General features: G+C 39.4%; 1 protein-coding gene and 1 pseudogene across 2 annotated transcripts in view; both read right to left on the reverse strand.

Moving 5' to 3' along the window:
• ACYP2 (acylphosphatase 2) overlaps positions 1 to 18,005 on the reverse strand; it is a 343,289-nt gene that overhangs the window by 242,767 nt on the left and 82,517 nt on the right. The window contains exon 3 of one of the 2 annotated variants that reach the window (XM_054547574.2): positions 14,223 to 14,315. The exons of the other annotated variant lie outside the window; for it this stretch is intronic. The gene's annotated coding sequence lies outside the window, so the exon portion shown is untranslated. The remainder of the gene's footprint in view (positions 1 to 14,222; positions 14,316 to 18,005) is intronic. 2 annotated transcript variants of the gene reach the window in all.
• On the reverse strand, positions 13,256 to 14,211 carry LOC100453521 (high mobility group protein B1-like; annotated as a pseudogene).

Consider the following 18,005-nt stretch of genomic DNA (forward strand, 5'->3'; position numbering starts at 1 on the left):
ATAACAATTTCAAATGTTAAATAACCCTTAAATCCAGGCACTTTTCTGTGTTACCACTGCAACTCCTACTCTAAGCCAACAACATCTATCCCTTGGTCCCTCTACATTTATTTATTTATTTATTTATTTAGAGATGGAGTCTCACTCTGTCACCCAGGCTGGAGTGCAGTGGCATGATCTCGGCTCAGCGCAAACTTCGCCTCCTGGGTTCAAGCAATACTCCTGCCTCAGCCTCCCGAGTAGCTGGGATTACAGGCCTGTGCCACCACACCTGGCTAACTTTTGTATTTTTAGTAGAGACGGGGTTTCACCATGTTGGTCAGGCTGGTCTCAAACTCCTGACCTTGTGATCCGCCCGCCTCAGCCTCCCAAAGTGCTGGGATTACAGGCATGAGCCACCGCGCCCGGCGGTCCCCCTACATTTAATCTAGACCCTCCTTAATGCAATCTGAAAGAGCTCTTCCAAATGCAAGCTTGGTCCTGTCACTGCCTCCACATCATTCTTGCAGCTTAAAACCTTAAATGTCTTCCCTTTGTATTTATAATTAAGATTAAAACACTTAGCACGATCTATAAGGTACAGTGTTTTTAGTTACCATGGTGTACAACTAAGTACACTCAGGGCTCTTAGTTGCTAAAAGCAGACGTGGACTCTGGCTAATTTAAAAGGCAAAGAAATGTATTAAAAAGATATTACCACTAGGAAGAAATGAACTCTGGCCCATTCAGACAAGAAAGAAATTTATAAAAGGATATGGCCCCCAGGAAAGCTGGGGGCCCAGCTAAGTAAATGGTTGCCACAGCTTGCACTGCCAACACCCTGGAAACCACTGCCAGAGCCACTGCCACACCTGCCAAGGCCAGAGGAGAAGCCCTCACTGTTCTGCTTCTGGCTCCTGACCCAGATACTGGCTGGGTGGTGTTGACTGGCTGAGACTAGGTCCTGCGCCCACACCTAACCACCTGGGAGCTGAGCTTCTATAATGGGAAGGCAGTGGGCCTCCCGTCAAGACACCTAAAGTAGGGAATTCCCCATACTCAAGAAGGGGTTTCAAAAAATGCTGAGCAGCCAAAAAAAAAGAGGCCTGGTGTGGTGGCTCATCCCTTCATAGTCCCTGCACTTTGGGAGGCCAAGGCAGGAGGACCACTTGAGCCCAAGTTCAAGACCAACATGGGTAACAATAGCGAGACCCTGTCTCAAAAAACAAAAAGATAAGGAAAGAAAAGAAAAAGAAAAAGAAAAGCATCCACTGCATCCTAAAACCTTTGCCTCCCCCTTCAACACCATCTCACCCCTCCTTCTCTACGCTCCAGCTACACTGTCCTTCCTTCAAACATTTCCCCTGAAGAGCTCTTGCCTCTGCCTAGAATGCCCCTTTCACCACCACCAGCCACACCCTCTCTGGTCCAGGCTCGTGTCAGGGTCCTGGCAGGAAAAAGATGGCACACCCATGGGTGAGTTCCATGAGGGGACCATTTACAAAGGTATGAGCATAGTTAAAGGAAGCCAACTAGCTATAGTGAAACATTCTGAACTAGCAACAGCAGGAATCCTTTAACACCCCCTCATCTAAAGGAATAAGTGGACAGTTGGTTCCCAGAACCTAGAAAGAATAGCTGTGGCCTTCAGCAAAGAAAAGAAGTTAATCTATAGCCTGGCTGGGAAGGGGAGTAAATTGCCCGATTTCACTCTGCTCCCACCACCCAGTCTCCTGCTGATGCCTCTCTTGGGTCAAACCCAGCCTGACGCCAGAGGGACAGGTTGCTTGTTGATGCAGGCCACAGAGGCCGCCTCCTGGAGCACACAGCAGGGTCGAGAAAGATGGAGGGTGGATCTAAAAGGGCTAATGGAAAAAAATCCAGTGTCTTTTGTTTTAGGTTATTTTCCCTAACAGCACCTAACTCTATATGTATCTATATTATCATAAGTGGCTTAATAATTATTATTATGGCCAGGTGCAGTGGCTCTCACCTGTAATCTCAAAACTTTGTGAGGTGGAGGCAGGCAAATCACTTGAACCCAGGAATTCAAGACCAGCCTGGGCAACATAGTGAGACCCTGACTCTATTTTTTAAAGAAAATAAATAAATAGAATAAGTTATTATTATTATTTTCTATCTTACCCGCTGGACTGTAATTTCCTCAAGGTCAGAGATTGAGTCTATCTGTGCTTACCATTGTTCCCCAGGAACTCCCCAGGAACTAGCATAGTAGCTGACACACAGATGGGCTTCAGTCAATAGTCTAATTAATGAATGTATCTGAATATGGGATATTGTGCTTTAAATAGTCAAATTCTTAAGCCTTTAATAACTAGAATAGAGAAGTCATATCTTTCTACTTCCTTGCCAGCCAGGCTGTTTTCCTGTTTTTTCTTCTTTGTTCATCCAATAAAATGTGCTTCAACTGCAAAATCTCTGTGACCTTGCCTAAATTGAACTAAAATTCTAATAGTTCACTTTCATTTTGTCCAAAGTTTATCTTGCTAAGTTAACTTTTCTAGGTAATTTGTTGAGAGCCCATTCTATGGTATACATGTAGAAAGCTAACCTAATCAGGCTTCATGATAACCAGAAAGTCTAAACCACAACACACAGCAGACATTCCAGTTTAAAACTCTTTGCCTTTGCGCTATATTAAAATATGTCTTGAAGCAGGCATGATGCCATATGATGAATAACATATGGTACATGACAGTCCCTATTCATATGGAAAATATGTTAATGATATCCTATATAGGAAGTAAAAGTGGAACCAGATTTATTTTTCTATATAGGTTGATCTGGTCTCAGCATCTAAAAATACTGATTTTCAGTGTCACAGTGGAAATGAGATGGAGGCTGAACAGAGATGGCTGGTATTTGAGGTCACTCACAAAATAATCTATCAGATAAAAACAGGTGTATGATTGGGGAGGTCAGAGTCAAAGTAATGTTGAGGGCGAATAAGAGATGTTTAGAGAAGCCCCTGAGCCGTAGCAAGGGAGTCATTCAAGCCTAAGCTCTACCCCAGGTCCAGAGAACCCATGCCTTCCTGTGAGAAACAGACTCTGTACCCCCCAGATCTTACTCCCTCCAGCCTTGTGGAATGTGCTTATTTTTTCTGGCTAGAGCTCTATGAGACCCAATGCCCCCTTTTAATAACAATAGTTTGTAATATCTCCTTTACTCTCCTGAAATGGAATTCAGAGGCAATGCAATTTACGCAAAACACTTTAAAGCCAATACAATGATCTAACTATGTAAGGTATTAATAAAATACATTTATAGGCCTGGCACAGTTGTTCACATCTGTAATCTGTGCCCTGTTAACTTTTTATTTTTTATAGAGGCAGGGTCTCATTATGTTGCCCAGAATAGTCACAAACTCTTGGGCTCAAGCAATCCTCCCACTTTGCCCTCTCAAAATGACGGGATTACAGCTTTGAGCCACCATGTCCAGACCAGACCTTGTTTTATACTTCTGACATCCAGAATTATAAGAAAATAAGTGTGTTGTATTATATCACTCGCTTGTGGCCATTTGTTACAGAAGCTGTAGGAAACTAACATGTGTAGTAACTGATTATTTTCTAAGCCTGATTCTAAAATCTTCTCATAAATTTCATGAACTAACCAATAGGCTCCCATTAAAACCCTTTTATGCTAAAGCCAATCAGAGTTGGTGTCTAGTATGTCCAACGAAGGACCCAGGCTGGTACAATCATAGACCAGCCTTCTAAGGTTCACCAATAAGAAAACAACATCATCAGCAACTTTGGTCTCTGTTCAGGAGTCATACTCCCATAAGAGTGAAACTAATTTTCCAGATTAGAGCACGTGTCCACCTCTGTGGTCAGAGGGCTGATGTCTGGTGGGCAGCCCCACCAGAACCACACAAATTGGGGAAGGCGAAGTTTGCTCAAAGTAGTGAATCAAGTGTTTTTACCAAAGGAAGCAGGAAAATAACCCCAGCAAGTCAAAACCAACATATTTTTAATAATGTAATATTTCTAAGACATAAAAGTCATCTTCATATCCAAAAGTTGGATTGCCAAAATAAAAAACCAATAAGGAACTTCCAGCTAAATATGGCAGATTGGCCAGACATGGTGGCTCGTGCCTGTAATCCCAGCACTTTGGGAGGCCAAGGCACGAGGATCACTTGAGCCCACAAGTTCAAGACCAAGCCTGGGTAATATAGGGAGATCACGTCTCTATGAAAAAATAATTAATTAATTAAAACATATATGGCAGATAAATTAAATGTGTTTGTCTTCTCTTTTTTTCTGAAATTTCATCTAAAAATGGTATAAACCATAAGGGCAGGTAGGAAATGAATATCAGAAGACAAAAAAACAAATATTTGAAAGCTAGGATACAAATGAAAGAATGGTAAATAACATAACTAAGCAAAAGAAGCTAAAATCTGTTTTCAAAGCAGTGGATCCCAAGAAGCAGCCAAGCACTTTACTCTGCAGGCATTCAAAAAGGCTGAGGACTTAGAAGCATTTGAGAACATCCTGTGCATAAAAAGCAGCATTTCATGCCTTATGACTACACATGGGTGGCTAGAGAATCTGATAAAATTCTATCATACCAACATAAAATGTATTTGGGCAAATAAATTAATAGACCCTACTTAACTCTGGAGAAAATTAATAAATTCGGTTATTAAAAATAGAAATAGATAACTAATGATTATAAGATATTTGAGGAAAGCCTCCAACCTCAACAATAAATCCCAGAAGAAACAAAGACAGTATAAGGAACAAAACAAAACTTTACTAAAATTATAATTGAATCATTGGAGAGATCAAAAAACATTATATCCATAAAAGAAGATGATTATTTTTTAAAAAGGAATAATCACAACAAGTTTATAGAAATTAAAAATATGGCCATGAAACAAAAAAAAAAGTCAATAAAAGGATTAGAAGCTAAAAGCAAACAAATCTAGAAAGTAAACTCAAAAGATAAAAAAGATAGCCAATAAGAGAGAAAAAAATAAGATGCTTAAATACTCATTCCAGGATGTGCAACATCTGACTCATAGAATTTTCAGAAAAAGAAAACAGAGAGAAGAATAAACTGATGGGAAGAAATCCTCAAGTAAATCCAAGAAGAAAATATCCCAGAGCTGAAATAATGCAATTTAGACATACAATTTCAGATTGGAAGGTCCCACTAAGTGCTCAGCCCAATGAATTAAAAAAGACTTACACCAAGTCACAGTATGGAATTTCAGGAAACTAAGAATAAACTTGGAATTGCTAGAGGACTGGGGGTGGGAGGCAAGTACATTAAAAGAATGTGGAATCAGAATGGGCATCAAACTTGCTGAAAGCAACTGAGTTCAGAAGACAATGAAGCAATCGTTTCCCAGTTCTAAGGGGAAGTTATTTTTATCCTAGAATTCTATTCATATCCTTAAGTAACAAACAACTGTGCAGGTAAACATACAAGGCATCCATGCACTCTTGCTCACCCTACTGAAGGATGAGTCCCAGCACAATTGTTACCAATGGAGTGACCTAACCAAAACAAAACAAAACAAAAGAAATGGAAGATGGAAAACAGGGAATGTCCTGGGATGACAATCAAGATAGCAAACAGTCCAGACAAGAGCAGGAAGACAGAGACCACAAATAGAGTATCTGAAATGTTGAATGTAGTATTAGTCAGCATCTGAAAATCTAATGAAACATTTGGTTGAATTGATAGAAAAATAATAAGATGCTGGCCCGGGCATGGTGGCTCACACCTGTAATCCCAGCACTTTGGGAGGCCAAGAAGGGTGGATCACCTGAGGTCAGGACCAGCCTAGCCAACATGGTGAAACCCTATCTCTACTAAAAATACAAAAAATTAGCCAGGCATGGTTTCAGGCACCTGTAATCCCAGCTCTTCCAGAGGCTGAGTCAGGAGAACCACTTGAACCCAGGAGGTGGAGGTTGCAGTGAGCCAAGATTGAGCCATTGCACTCCAGCCTGGGCAACAAGAGCAAAATTCCAACTCAAAAAAAAAAAAAAAAAAAGAAAAAAGAAAAAGAAAGAAAGAAAGAAAAATGATAAGATGGAAAACTTCTTAATTCAAAAGAAATTCTTAACTCAAAAGAAAACAAAACAAAAGGTTGTGATAGAGCAGGAACATCACCATCTTGGACAAACCCCTCATCCTAAAGTTCACCTTAATAAAAAACTGCCTAAATCCAAAGGGCATCAGCCTAATGGCTTAGGCCAGCATGACCATAAACCACAAATAACATCTCCAACCAGAAACTTTCCAAAGCCCTCCCTGACCAAAGACATGCTAGCCATGAGATAACCCGCCTCCAGTGGGGAAGATGCCAGCCTTGAGATAACCCCCATTTGGGTGGAAAGATGTCTGCCCAAGATAAACATCCCTCCTCCCAGAGACATTCCAACCCCACCATAAAACTTCTCCCTCACACAGAAACATTCCAAGCACATAATAAGCCCCCTCACCCTAACACCCTAAGACCAATATATACTCCAATATATAGTCAGTAAGAGAAAGCACTCCTGACCAAAAAATTATATATATATATATATTTTTTTTTTGGCCAGAAGCCCCTCTCAGGTTTTATCTAAAGTAAACCTGTCTTAACTGCCAAGCCACATTTTGTGTTTCTTTCCTCTTTCTTTAACTCTTACAGGTGGTACAATGAAGGATAAATAGTCAAAGTACAATACTTGGGTTACCAATGACCAACACTGATATCATAATGTAAATACTCGATATTGAATTAACTAGAAATGAGTTTAGAATTATATTAGAATGATAGGAGAGGGAAATATGTGTGTGTCAGGAGTTAATAGATAATATCTAAAATTTGTAAATGAAGACATAGCTCTATAATGATAGGCATTTTATATCAGGAAAAACTGCTGAAGATTTAAAAGCCCCTGGGAAGCACAGCTTGGGGATGGAGAAGGTACTGCTTTTTTTTTTTAATATAAGCTTTGTAGTACTATTTAATATTGTATATAGCTTTGTATTACTTTGATAAAACAAACTGATAACCCTGCCCCCAAAAAGAACAAATGAGAATAAGTCCAGAGATTATTCACATTTTAGCTTGTATCATGCGTTAACACCAACACTCTGTTTAATGTGAATTATCTTCAAAGACCCAATATTTACTAAATTTAGGAAGAGATCAATCATTGCTTCATATGCCCTACCTCCCTCAGGGACCAATACTTGAATTTTCAAAGAATTATTCACAAAGGGAAAAATATTTTCTCCTATTTTCTATGTGTGATAAGTGAATATCCCAAAGCATGAAATATGAATTTAAAATATTTGTTTTCCAAATGTTCATTTATTCTTTCCATTTACTGTACCACATCTGTTTGGCATTTAATAACCAAATCAAAAGCCTCTCTTCCTCTGCTCTGCCTTAGTCTGGTTCTCACACAATCCCCTCTCAAATGGTGACCTCATTACATCATCCAGGGCTTTCTCTGCTTTGACTCCTCAGCTGAGTAATTCCCACATTTCACCTTACAAATTGCCAAATATTCAGTATCCTATAAACAACAGTATTATATATATTTTTGCTAACAACATATATATACATATATATATACAAAATAGTAAAGAAGTGTATAAATTCAGAACCTATTAATCTAGAGTAAACAAGTTTAGTATGCATCTAATAAAACATACTTCTCTGGTAGACAGAACAGTCTGTCAGTGCTTACATGACTGTAAAAAACTATCTTCAAATTGAATCAATCAAACATAGACTCAATATTCATTTCTTTTACATGGGCACTTTTTCCCTCAAAATGTCTCTAACAGATAAGTTCTGCCATCCTGAGGCTAATTTTATATACCAAAATGTTCTGATAAACTGTAAAAGGTAGATATTCATTAAAATCAGTATTTATTTTGAAAACTTCCTTAAGCAAATTGTTGATTTTATGAAAGTAGTTGATGAGCAAAAAATGTTCTCCTTCCATGGTTCTTCACTCACAATTATGACTTGGCCAAAAACAAATTCTGATAATTGTATGAATTTATAGCTGGAAACAAAATACGTGAGAACAGTAAGAAAAATTTCATCACCAAGAAACCCCAAGGGCAGGTTGCATAGTTATGTCATGAAATCAGTCAATCTAGACAATCTAATTTATGGTTCAAGTCAAAATTCATATCTCTTCCCTATCAACCCAAATATTCAAGGGGAAAACACACTAGAAAGCTATTTTATCTGTATTATTGGGATAATAGCTATAATTTTCACATAGTTTTGCAAATGGAATTAATCTTTTGGTGTGAGCAAGATATTGATAAATTATTTGTCATATCAGTTAGATATATTAAACATATATAATGAATAAATAAAATAAAAAGTATTTGTCTTGCACAAATAATTAAGTTCCCTTAAGTTCTTTTTAAAAGTATTTTTTTCTGATTTTAGATTTACAGAAAATTCATTATATTCTTAATATAGGAATCAACAGGTAATATAGTAGAAAGCTATTAAAATACAGGTGACAAATGGCAAATAAAATACAGATGACATACACAACATGCAATATAGTTACTATTTTCTGAATAAAAAATGTGGACCAAGATAAGCCTTTCCATGGGAAAAATAAATAATTTGAAAACAGAACTATCTTAAAAAATCCAGAATGTGTCATTCTTGAAAATATACATCATTATAAACGCAAAGAGAGATATCATTCATTTAAAGAATACAAAGAGGTTCCATTTGATACTTATTTTACCATCTAGAATTCAACTGCACATTGTGAGCAAAAATATCTTTAAAAAAGAAATGGAAATATAAGCAGTACAGGGTATTATGCTTCTGTTAAACTCAGTGAGCATGTGCCCTTGCCAATGGATATGATCAAACCTAAATCAGTCAATGGATGTTGACAACCTGTGGAAAGAATCTATGGTTTTATTTGAATTGTATCCTGGACGATGGGCAAAAATGTCAGAAACTGCCCACGTCACCAGGCCGTGAATGGTGATATCTTCTTTGCTGCCTATCAGATCAGCAGATAAGCAGATAAACTTAGGGTGTCCTGCTTGGGTGACACCCTGATTAGTTCCACCAGTGCCTGGTTCCACTCACGAATCGTCCTCAAGCTGGTGGAAGACAACCAGCTCTTTTTCTCTACTCTCTGGAGAACCTTTTCCATATGGACATCTTTTTTGAAATCAACTACATTAATCCAGAAAAAGCAGCATTTTGAAATCATAGGAGCCTGGTGCAAATTATTTATTTAACTTCTCTGAGCTTCGGTTTCCATAGAGTGATAGAAATCTATTTACAGTATGTCTATGGGGGTACTATATCTGATGGTACTACTACATTACAGTATGTCTATGGAGGTACTATATCTGACAGTACTACACATTATTAGACTCTGTGTTTATCACAACACATGTTACAGAATACACAATTTCGATATGTGTCAAATATTTCTCTAACTTCAGAATTCGATTCATAACTGAACACTTAGAAGCATTGTTCTCTCTGCCAAATTGGACCTCTGGGTGCATGTAATTTGTTGAACAGCAGATAGGCTTAATATGTCTTTGGCTATTATGTAGTATACGGAGGGTGTCATAGAACAGGTTTTAGAGTTAGATTTAGGATCGAATTCAATCTCCACCATCACTTCCTAAATATATGATATTAAGAAATTCGATTAACTTCTCTGAGCCTCTCTTTTCCATTTGTAAAATAGGAAAATAATACTTTTTCTATCTACCTCACAAGGATTTTTGTGGGAATGAAATTGGACAATATATGTCAATGTGCTTTGTCAATAATAGAATGCTATACAAATATAAATTTTTTACATTATTATCACAATTATTACTGTGAGTAATGGAATTATTATAAATAATAATTTTATTATCCCTGACAGATGATTTAGGAAAAAAGGAAGACATTATCTCATTCAAGAAAAACCAGGCTGGGCGCCTGTAATCCCAGCACTTTGGGTGGCCAAGTCAGGTGGATCTCTGAGGTCAGGAGTTCTAGACCAGCTTGGCCAACATGGTAAAACCCCATCTCTACTAAAAATACAAAAATTAGCTGGGCGTGGTGGTGCATACATGTAATCCCAGCTACTTGGGAGGCTGAGGCAGGAGAATTGCTTGAACCCAGGAGGCAGAGGTTGCAGTGAGCTAAGATCACACCACTGCACCCTAGCCTGGTTGACAGAGCGAGACTCTGTCTAAAAAAAAAAAAAAAAAAGAAAAAAAGAAAAAGAAAAACCAGTTGTTGCATAGCCAGCTCTTTTTTATATGAGGAAAAGTTAGTAAGTAAATATTTACGTAAAGCCAGAGAATTAAAATACAACTTCTAGTCTGCACACTACTACTGAAACTTCTTGAACAAATCTCCCTAAGTTATTTAGCCTGGCTTTCTTATCTCTAAAGTAATATCTACCTCATTAGATTGCTATGAGGACAAACATGGGAAAACAATGGGAGATATGTCAAATCCTTTAGAAAGAAGTCTCTTGTATTCACATGAGTTATATGTTCCTTCTTTAGATATATGATTGTGGGCAATCATCTCACCTTGGTAATGCATCTTATTTTATGAACAAGACTGCAGATATCATTATCAGAGACGTACAGGTGTGGTAGAGTTAACCCAGGAAATCTTTAAGGAACTCTGGAGAACCAGCTTCACTCTTTAATTATAGCATGGTTAACACACTGTACTGTTATGTTAAGAAGACTTCAAATCACAGCTAAGTAAAATCGAGAGACAAAAATGACCCATTGTTTGCAGAAGAGGAGAAACAGAACATTCAAGAAAATCAAAACAAGATCAGTCTGTCAGCAGAATAGCACAAGGACTTCGAACTTCCTTTTCAGACCCAGGAAATTTTCTTTAAAAGAGAAACTTAGAAATGCATCGTTGGCAAGAAAGAGAAAGAAGCAAAAGAAGAACTTTTTTACATTATTAGCACATTATACCTAATCTAGAAACTATCTGTCTCTTATGCTATTTTTAAGTGCCACCTCAATGAAAAGAAGGTGAATTTTACATCTCACTGTAACTAATAATGTTCCCAGAATAACTTATCTTATTCCATTGTAGGCAGAAGTCTAGCAAACATCTTAAACCCTTACCAGCTCTGGGTTATGATAGGCACTCAGAAGCTGTTCTTTCATTGTACAGGAAAATCCCTATCTCAAAACTGTACTTGAATATAAGCCAGGATCTGGGGCCTAGGGCCTGAGTTACTGGTTAGGGTTTTTATAGCAATTCCATCCTCTACCCAGAGAGTCTGTGCCAGTATCAACATCGTTTCTTGACAGGAAATTGCTTTCTTCTCTTTCTTGAAATGAGATTTAATGAAAGTCCAGAACACCTGTTGCCCTCTCCCAGTGAGAGTAAACTTTAATTAGTTAGGGTCTAATCAAGAGCAAAAACCACACAGTAATTTAAACAGGAATGTTTAACATAAAGAATTATCGAGTAAAGAAAAGATAGGACAGTGACTCTAAAGATAGAATGAAAGCTCTAAACACTACTGTAGGACTGAGGGAAAGTTCCAAAAAAGGACAAACTTGGAGGAAGGGATCAGAGCTCATTGAAGAAGGTGTGGTCACAATCTACTTAGTGGCAGAGGAATTCCTAAGTTGCACAGCCCAGAGATGGCTAAGAGTTGCCAGGAAAGAAGTAACCCTTTGGGACAGGCAAGTCAGAGCTGGTGGGCAAGCTAGGTGTACAGAGGGGGACTGGTACAGAGAGAGTCAGGGAGCCACTGTAGGTGTGAGGCCTGGAACACACAGTGTCTGTGTCAGGATATCTAGGGCCCAGGCGAGCTGAACTTGATGGGTGGGTGTGCAGAGTGAGTTGGGCTGCCACTGTGGGTGCTGGTGGGACTGAGAGCTGGGGAGGCCTTCCGCAGCAACCGAGGGCACCTCTGCATATGACTTGGGCCAGAGTAGTCTGAGCTAGTGGATGAAGGCTGGGCATCCAGCTCACTAGACAGTCAGCCCTATGGGGCCCCCAGCATGCCTATGCAGAGCAGCAATATAGGACAGGGTGAAAGCCATGCTGTCCAGGTCTCCTAACCACACTCTGCCAGTCAAGAAAAGAGCTGAAGAAGGCACACAGCAAAAGCAATGCCCTGTAGGCACTTATACTGAGCCAGCAGTGAAGAAAAAACATGCTCTTCAGGGGTCTGGCCAACAAGCCATCAGGACCAGGGAAGAAAACACCTTTTTTCTTCAATGCCTCTCTCCAGCACCCCCTACTGATGAAACATTGTGCCAGCCAGTAAAAGGAAAAACTAATAAAAGGGCCCAGATCTATTTTAATAGATGAGTCAGTGAAGGGAGCTGAGAGGCAATAAATTGATAACTGGCACATTCTCCCTCTGGGGAAAGCACTCTATACAATCAGACCTCCCCAGTTAGTTGCTCTCTCTCCTGTTCCCTAGAGTGTATCTTGTCCTCATGGGCCACCTGCTTCCATCAACTTCCCAATGACTGATTTTTCTAGCAGAGCCCTTCCAGCCATTTTCAGTTGGAAACCTCAGAAATCTATTGCCTTGCTTGAAGGTGGCACAGATGTCAGTGAAGTCCTCTGGTGGCAGATAGAGTATTGCACAGCTTTTTTTTTTTTTTTTTTTTGAGGACTACAATACTCATTTTTAAAATTGTATTTACTTAAAAGCATTCAGAATGTCAACAAAACAGCTGCGACTTTTTTTTTTTTTGCAATTACAGAGTAATATTCCATTAACAGAGCAATTGTTTCTTATAAGCTGCATCAGAGACAACTGAAGATGAAAAACTACCATCCCTATATGTAACTAATTTGTGCTGTGCGCCAAGGAGAACCTGCTTTAAATTTCCATTTCAATTTACAACCCCCATACTGTACCAGGCAAGGTACAGTTTTAGCCACATTTTCAATAGTGGCTATTGAAAATGCCACCAGGACAGGGCTATCTAAAGACATGTTCAGTAGTGTTTTTACTATACAAAAAAAGACACTGTATAGTTTAAAAATAAATCTTACACAGCCTTACATTTCAATTGTTTTTCTTTGAAAGGAATGAGTTGTGTACAAGGGGGTTAAATGCTTTATAGACAAGAAAAAAAACTGCACTAAAACCAACTTATTCAGCAGCATCATCTTCTTCATCTTCATCCTCCTCCTTATCCTCTTCATCTTCCTCCTCTTCCCTCTTTATATTTATTTATTTTTTTTTTGAGACAGAGTCTTGCTCTGCTGCCCAGGCTCGAGTGCAATGGTGCAATCTTGGCTCATTGCAACCTCTGCCTCCTGGATTCAAGTGATTCTCATGCCTCAGCTTTCCGAGTAGCTGGGATTACAGGAATGCACGACCACACCCAGCTAATTTTTGTATTTTTTTAGTAAAGGCGGGGTTTTGCCATATTGGCCAGGCTGGTCTCAAACTCCTGACCTCAGGTGATTTTCCCGCCTCGGCCTCCCAAAGTGCTGGGATTACAGGTGTGAGCCACTGAGCCCAGCCCTCTTCCTTCTTTTTCTTGCTTTTTTCAGCCTTGATGACTCCCTTTTTTGCTGCATCAGGCTTTCCTTTAGCTCAATATGCAGCAATATCCTTTCTGTATTTTTCCTTCAACTTCGCAGGCTTCTTTTCATAAGGCTGCTTGTCACCTGCAGCAGTGTCATTCCACATCTCTCCTAGTTTCTTCACAACATCACCAATGGACAGGCCAAGATGTTCTCCTTTTATTTTTGGGCGATTCTCAGAACAGAACAGAAAAAAGCCCAAAGGAGGCCTCTTGGGTGCATTGGGATCCTCGAACTTCTTTTTTGTCACCCCTTTAGGAGGGATATAGATTTTCATTTCTCTTTCATAATGGGCCTTCTCTACCTTTGCCATGTCTTCAGTTTTCTTTTCTCTTTAGCAGACATGGTCTTCCACCTCTCTGAGCACTTCTTAAAAACTCTGAGAAGTTGACTGAAGCATCTGGCTGCTGCTTCTTATGCTCTTCCCGACAAGTTTGTACAAAAAATGCATATGATGACATTTTGCCTCTCGGTTTCTTAGGATGTCCTTTGCCCATTTTTAGTTATTTTTCCTCAGTGAGGCAGAGTCGCCCAGTGCCTGTCTGGTTCTCACTTGCCTGGTGCTGTCTCTATGGAACGCAACGTACTGCAATGGCTGTGAGAGACATTGCACAGCTCTTTAAAGGAATTTGTGACCAAGGATGGTGGTTCTCACCTGTAATCCCAACAGCATGGGAGGCCGTGGCAGTAGGATAGCTTGACTTTAGGAGTTCTAGAACAGCCTAGGTAGAATAGCGAGACCTCATATCTACAAAAAAAGAAAAAAATTTAATTAGTTGGGTGCACACCTGTAGTCTCAGCTACTCAGAAGACTGAGGCAGGAGGATTGCTTGAGTCCAGGAGTTCAAGGCTGCAGTGAGCCATGATGGTGCTACTGCACTCCAGCATCAATGATAGAAAAAGACTGCCTCAAAAATAAATAAATAAAATTTTAAAAAGACAAAGGAATTTGATAAGTGCAATCAAAAATTGAACTAGAGACTATAAAGACAATTTTTAGGGGGATGCAATTGTTTTACACAGCTCTGGAGCGGTATATACATGATTATGCATTTTTTGAAACCCATATAACTTCACAGTAGAAAGAATGAACTTTCATATATGCGAGTTTAAAATTTTTTTTTCTTTAGTTATTTTCTTTTTTTTTTTTTTTCAGGGATGGGGTTTCACTCTGTCACCCAGACTGGAGTGCACTAGATATCACGCAAACTGCAGCCTCCAACTCCTGGGGTCAAGAGATCATCCCACCTCAGCCTCCCAAGTAGCTGGGACTACAGGAACGTGCCACCTCATCTGCGAATTTTTTAATGACTTCTAGAGATGGGAGTCTCCCTATGTGTGCTCAGACTGATCTCAAACTCCTGGCCTCACATGATTCACCCACCTCAGCCTCCCAAGTAGCTGAGATTACAGGCAAGAGCCACAGCACCTGGAAGACTTTGCAACTTTAAAGGAAACAATATACAGCAGGTTCTCAAATAATGTCTCATTAAATGTCATTTTTTAGACTGTTGATGAAAAAAAATTTGGTTTCTACTGTTGCATCATGAGGTCTAAGGAAAAAAAAGACAAAAATTTGATTCTTTATATGTCATTTTGCTTAAAGTTGCAGTTTCCAAGAACCTATTGATGTTAAGTAAGGACTTACTGTACATAGAAATACATGCATTTATTTCCTAACTCTGTCCACTGAGAAGACCTAGAAGCAGTGTCCACCCAGTAGCAATGAGCACACTTGTGCACAGATTTGGGTTTCTAAAAACCACTGTTCAATGAAAGAAACCAGGGCTCCTTGGAAAATAGCTGATTCTAGGGCTGGACAAGGGAAAATACAAGATAACCTTGGCAAAAAGTAAGTATAGTGCCAGGAAGAAAGGAATTGCTCAGAAAACAAGAGGGATGTGGAGCCAATTTGAAAGAGCTCCCAATGGCCAAAGCTGGAAAAATGTGAGCAAGCTTCTTATTCTGAGATGAGGAGATACACTTTTTTAAAAAATATATTGGTTGAAAGAATAGGAAGTATTCACAGTTGTTTGGGGGGAGTAAGAAGCAGCAGAGGGGCAAGGACTGCTGTTTTTTGTCAAAGGCCTTGGAAAATGATTTGACACTTGCAACCATGCCCGTGCTTGCACAGCTTTGAAAGGAAAAAAGAAACCCTACATTAAAGGGTAAGCAAACACAAAAAGAATATAAAGTTAAAAGGGAGGATTTTGACAAGGGAAGGTTTTGTTTGTTTGGTTTGGTTTGTTTTATTAAAATGGGAAACAGCATATTTACATGTGGATAGGAAGCCAATAGACAGAGAAAGGATAAAACCACAGGGAAGAAAAAGTCACAATTGATAGGGGCAAGTGTCTGAGGAGGTGAGGCAGTCTTAAAATATGGTGGAAGGATTCACAAAAGATTAGGGGCAGCACTAGTCAGTTCATTATTATTATTATTATTTTTGAGATGGAGTCTCACTCTGCCACCCAGGCTGGAGTGCAGTGATGCGATCTTGGCTCACTGTAGTCTCTGCCTCCCGGGTTCAAGCGATTCTCCTGCCTTACCCTCCCGAGTAGCTGGAATTACAGGCATGCACCACCACGCCTGGTTAATTTTTGTATTTTTAGAAGAAACAGGGCTTCACCATGTTTCCCAGGCTGGTCTCGAATTCCTGGCCTTAAGTGATCTGTCCACCTCAGCCTGCCGAAGTGCTGGAATTACAGGTGTGAGCCACTGCACCTGGCCCCAGTTCATTATTTCTAACCTATCCCAGAACAGAAACTGACACATGGCAAATTCTCAGAGAATCTCTGTCCTTGTCCCTGCTGTTGCTTCCTGCTGAGCCCTGAGGTGCACCTACTCTTGCCTGGTATGAGGTGCTCTCATAAACCCTAAAAGTGCACTCCCTGGGAATTTCAGAGCCAAGTCTGTCACTTCCTCTTGTCAGTGTCTAAATTAACTATCTAAAAGATTTGGAAACAATTCTGCATATTTAGGCACTGAAGACCTCTTTAAAAATGCCATATATGTGAATGCATTTAATACTACTGAACTATACACTTAAAAAATGGTTGTAGGTCATGGCAGCATGTGCCTGTAATCACAGCTACTCTGGCAGCTGAGGTGGGAGGATCCCTTGAGCCCAGTAGTTCAAGGCTAGAGTGAGCTACGATACTGCACTCCAGTGGGGTGACAGAGCAAGACTCTCATCTCTAAAAAAATTAACTAATTGATTTAATTTTTAAAAAGTGGCTGTAATGGTAAATTTGTTATGTAGCTGTTAACACATGGTTAACTTTTTTTTTCTTTTTCTTGAGACAAAACTCACTCCGTCACTCAGGCTGGAATGTAGTGGCACAGTCACCACTCACCACAGCCTTGACCTCCCATGTTCAAGCAATTCTTCCACCTCAGCTTCCTGAGTAACTGGGGCCATAGGCGTGTGCCACCACACTCAGCTAATTTTTTTTATTTTCAGTAGAGATGAGATCTTCCTGTGCTGCCCAGACTGTCTCGAACTCCTGGCCTTAAGGGATCCTCCTGCCTCAGCCTCCCAAAGTGCTGGGATTACAGACATGAGCCACTGCGCCTGGCCTACAAAAACTTTTGTAAGCAAAATATAAAATTAGGAAAAATCATCTCTAAATGAATAATACTACATTTATCAGATTCTAATGACTTAAATAATAGAGTGAAGCCCAAGGTTACAATGCTTAGTGAGACTTGGAAGACCAACTTGACCTTCACATGCAACCATGGAACCAGCCTTGGTTGGGGGAAAGAACTCACTTCCCAGATCACAGGGTCAATTCTATCTCCCTAGCCATTTGTGAGTTTTCTTCCAGAACCATGACTCAACTCTTTGGGAGACAATTTCTTACCATGGTATGGTAGCTGAGGTCTTTTGTCTAAGTAGAATGTTCATGATATATTTAATGTATTAAAACCTTTTTAAAAAATCCATCTCACACTTTAAAAATTTGTTCTCAACTTCACAAATAATTTTAAAAGAACAAGTACTGACAAAGACTACTTTTAATTATAGTAATAAGCAAGGAACTAATAGGGGGTATTCACTCAAAAAGGAAGAATATGCTTCCATTTGGCCTCACCTCCACATTTCCTTCCTAACTTAGCCCAAACCATATTCTAATACAATACAATCAATTTATTCATGGCAAGGTGGTAATTAGTATGTAGTCCTAGTAAAATGGGTCTGGTGATATTTTTTGATTTGTACCTTCTTTGGTTGGGAATATTGCATTCAATAACTGTATGGCAAATAAAATGACTCGACAGGCCCACGCAGCAGAAGTAAGTATTTTCAATAGCAAGTTGCCTTTATATGGGCATATTTCTACATTCTAAAATAATGTCTCCATTATCTTGGTTAGAGTTCAACTCTTTTAAATTTATAAGAAATATGCCATGCATGAGTGTGTGGTGATGATTC

Source organism: Pongo abelii, chromosome 12 (assembly GCF_028885655.2).
Source record: "Pongo abelii isolate AG06213 chromosome 12, NHGRI_mPonAbe1-v2.0_pri, whole genome shotgun sequence".
Classification (NCBI taxonomy): domain Eukaryota; kingdom Metazoa; phylum Chordata; class Mammalia; order Primates; family Hominidae; genus Pongo; species Pongo abelii.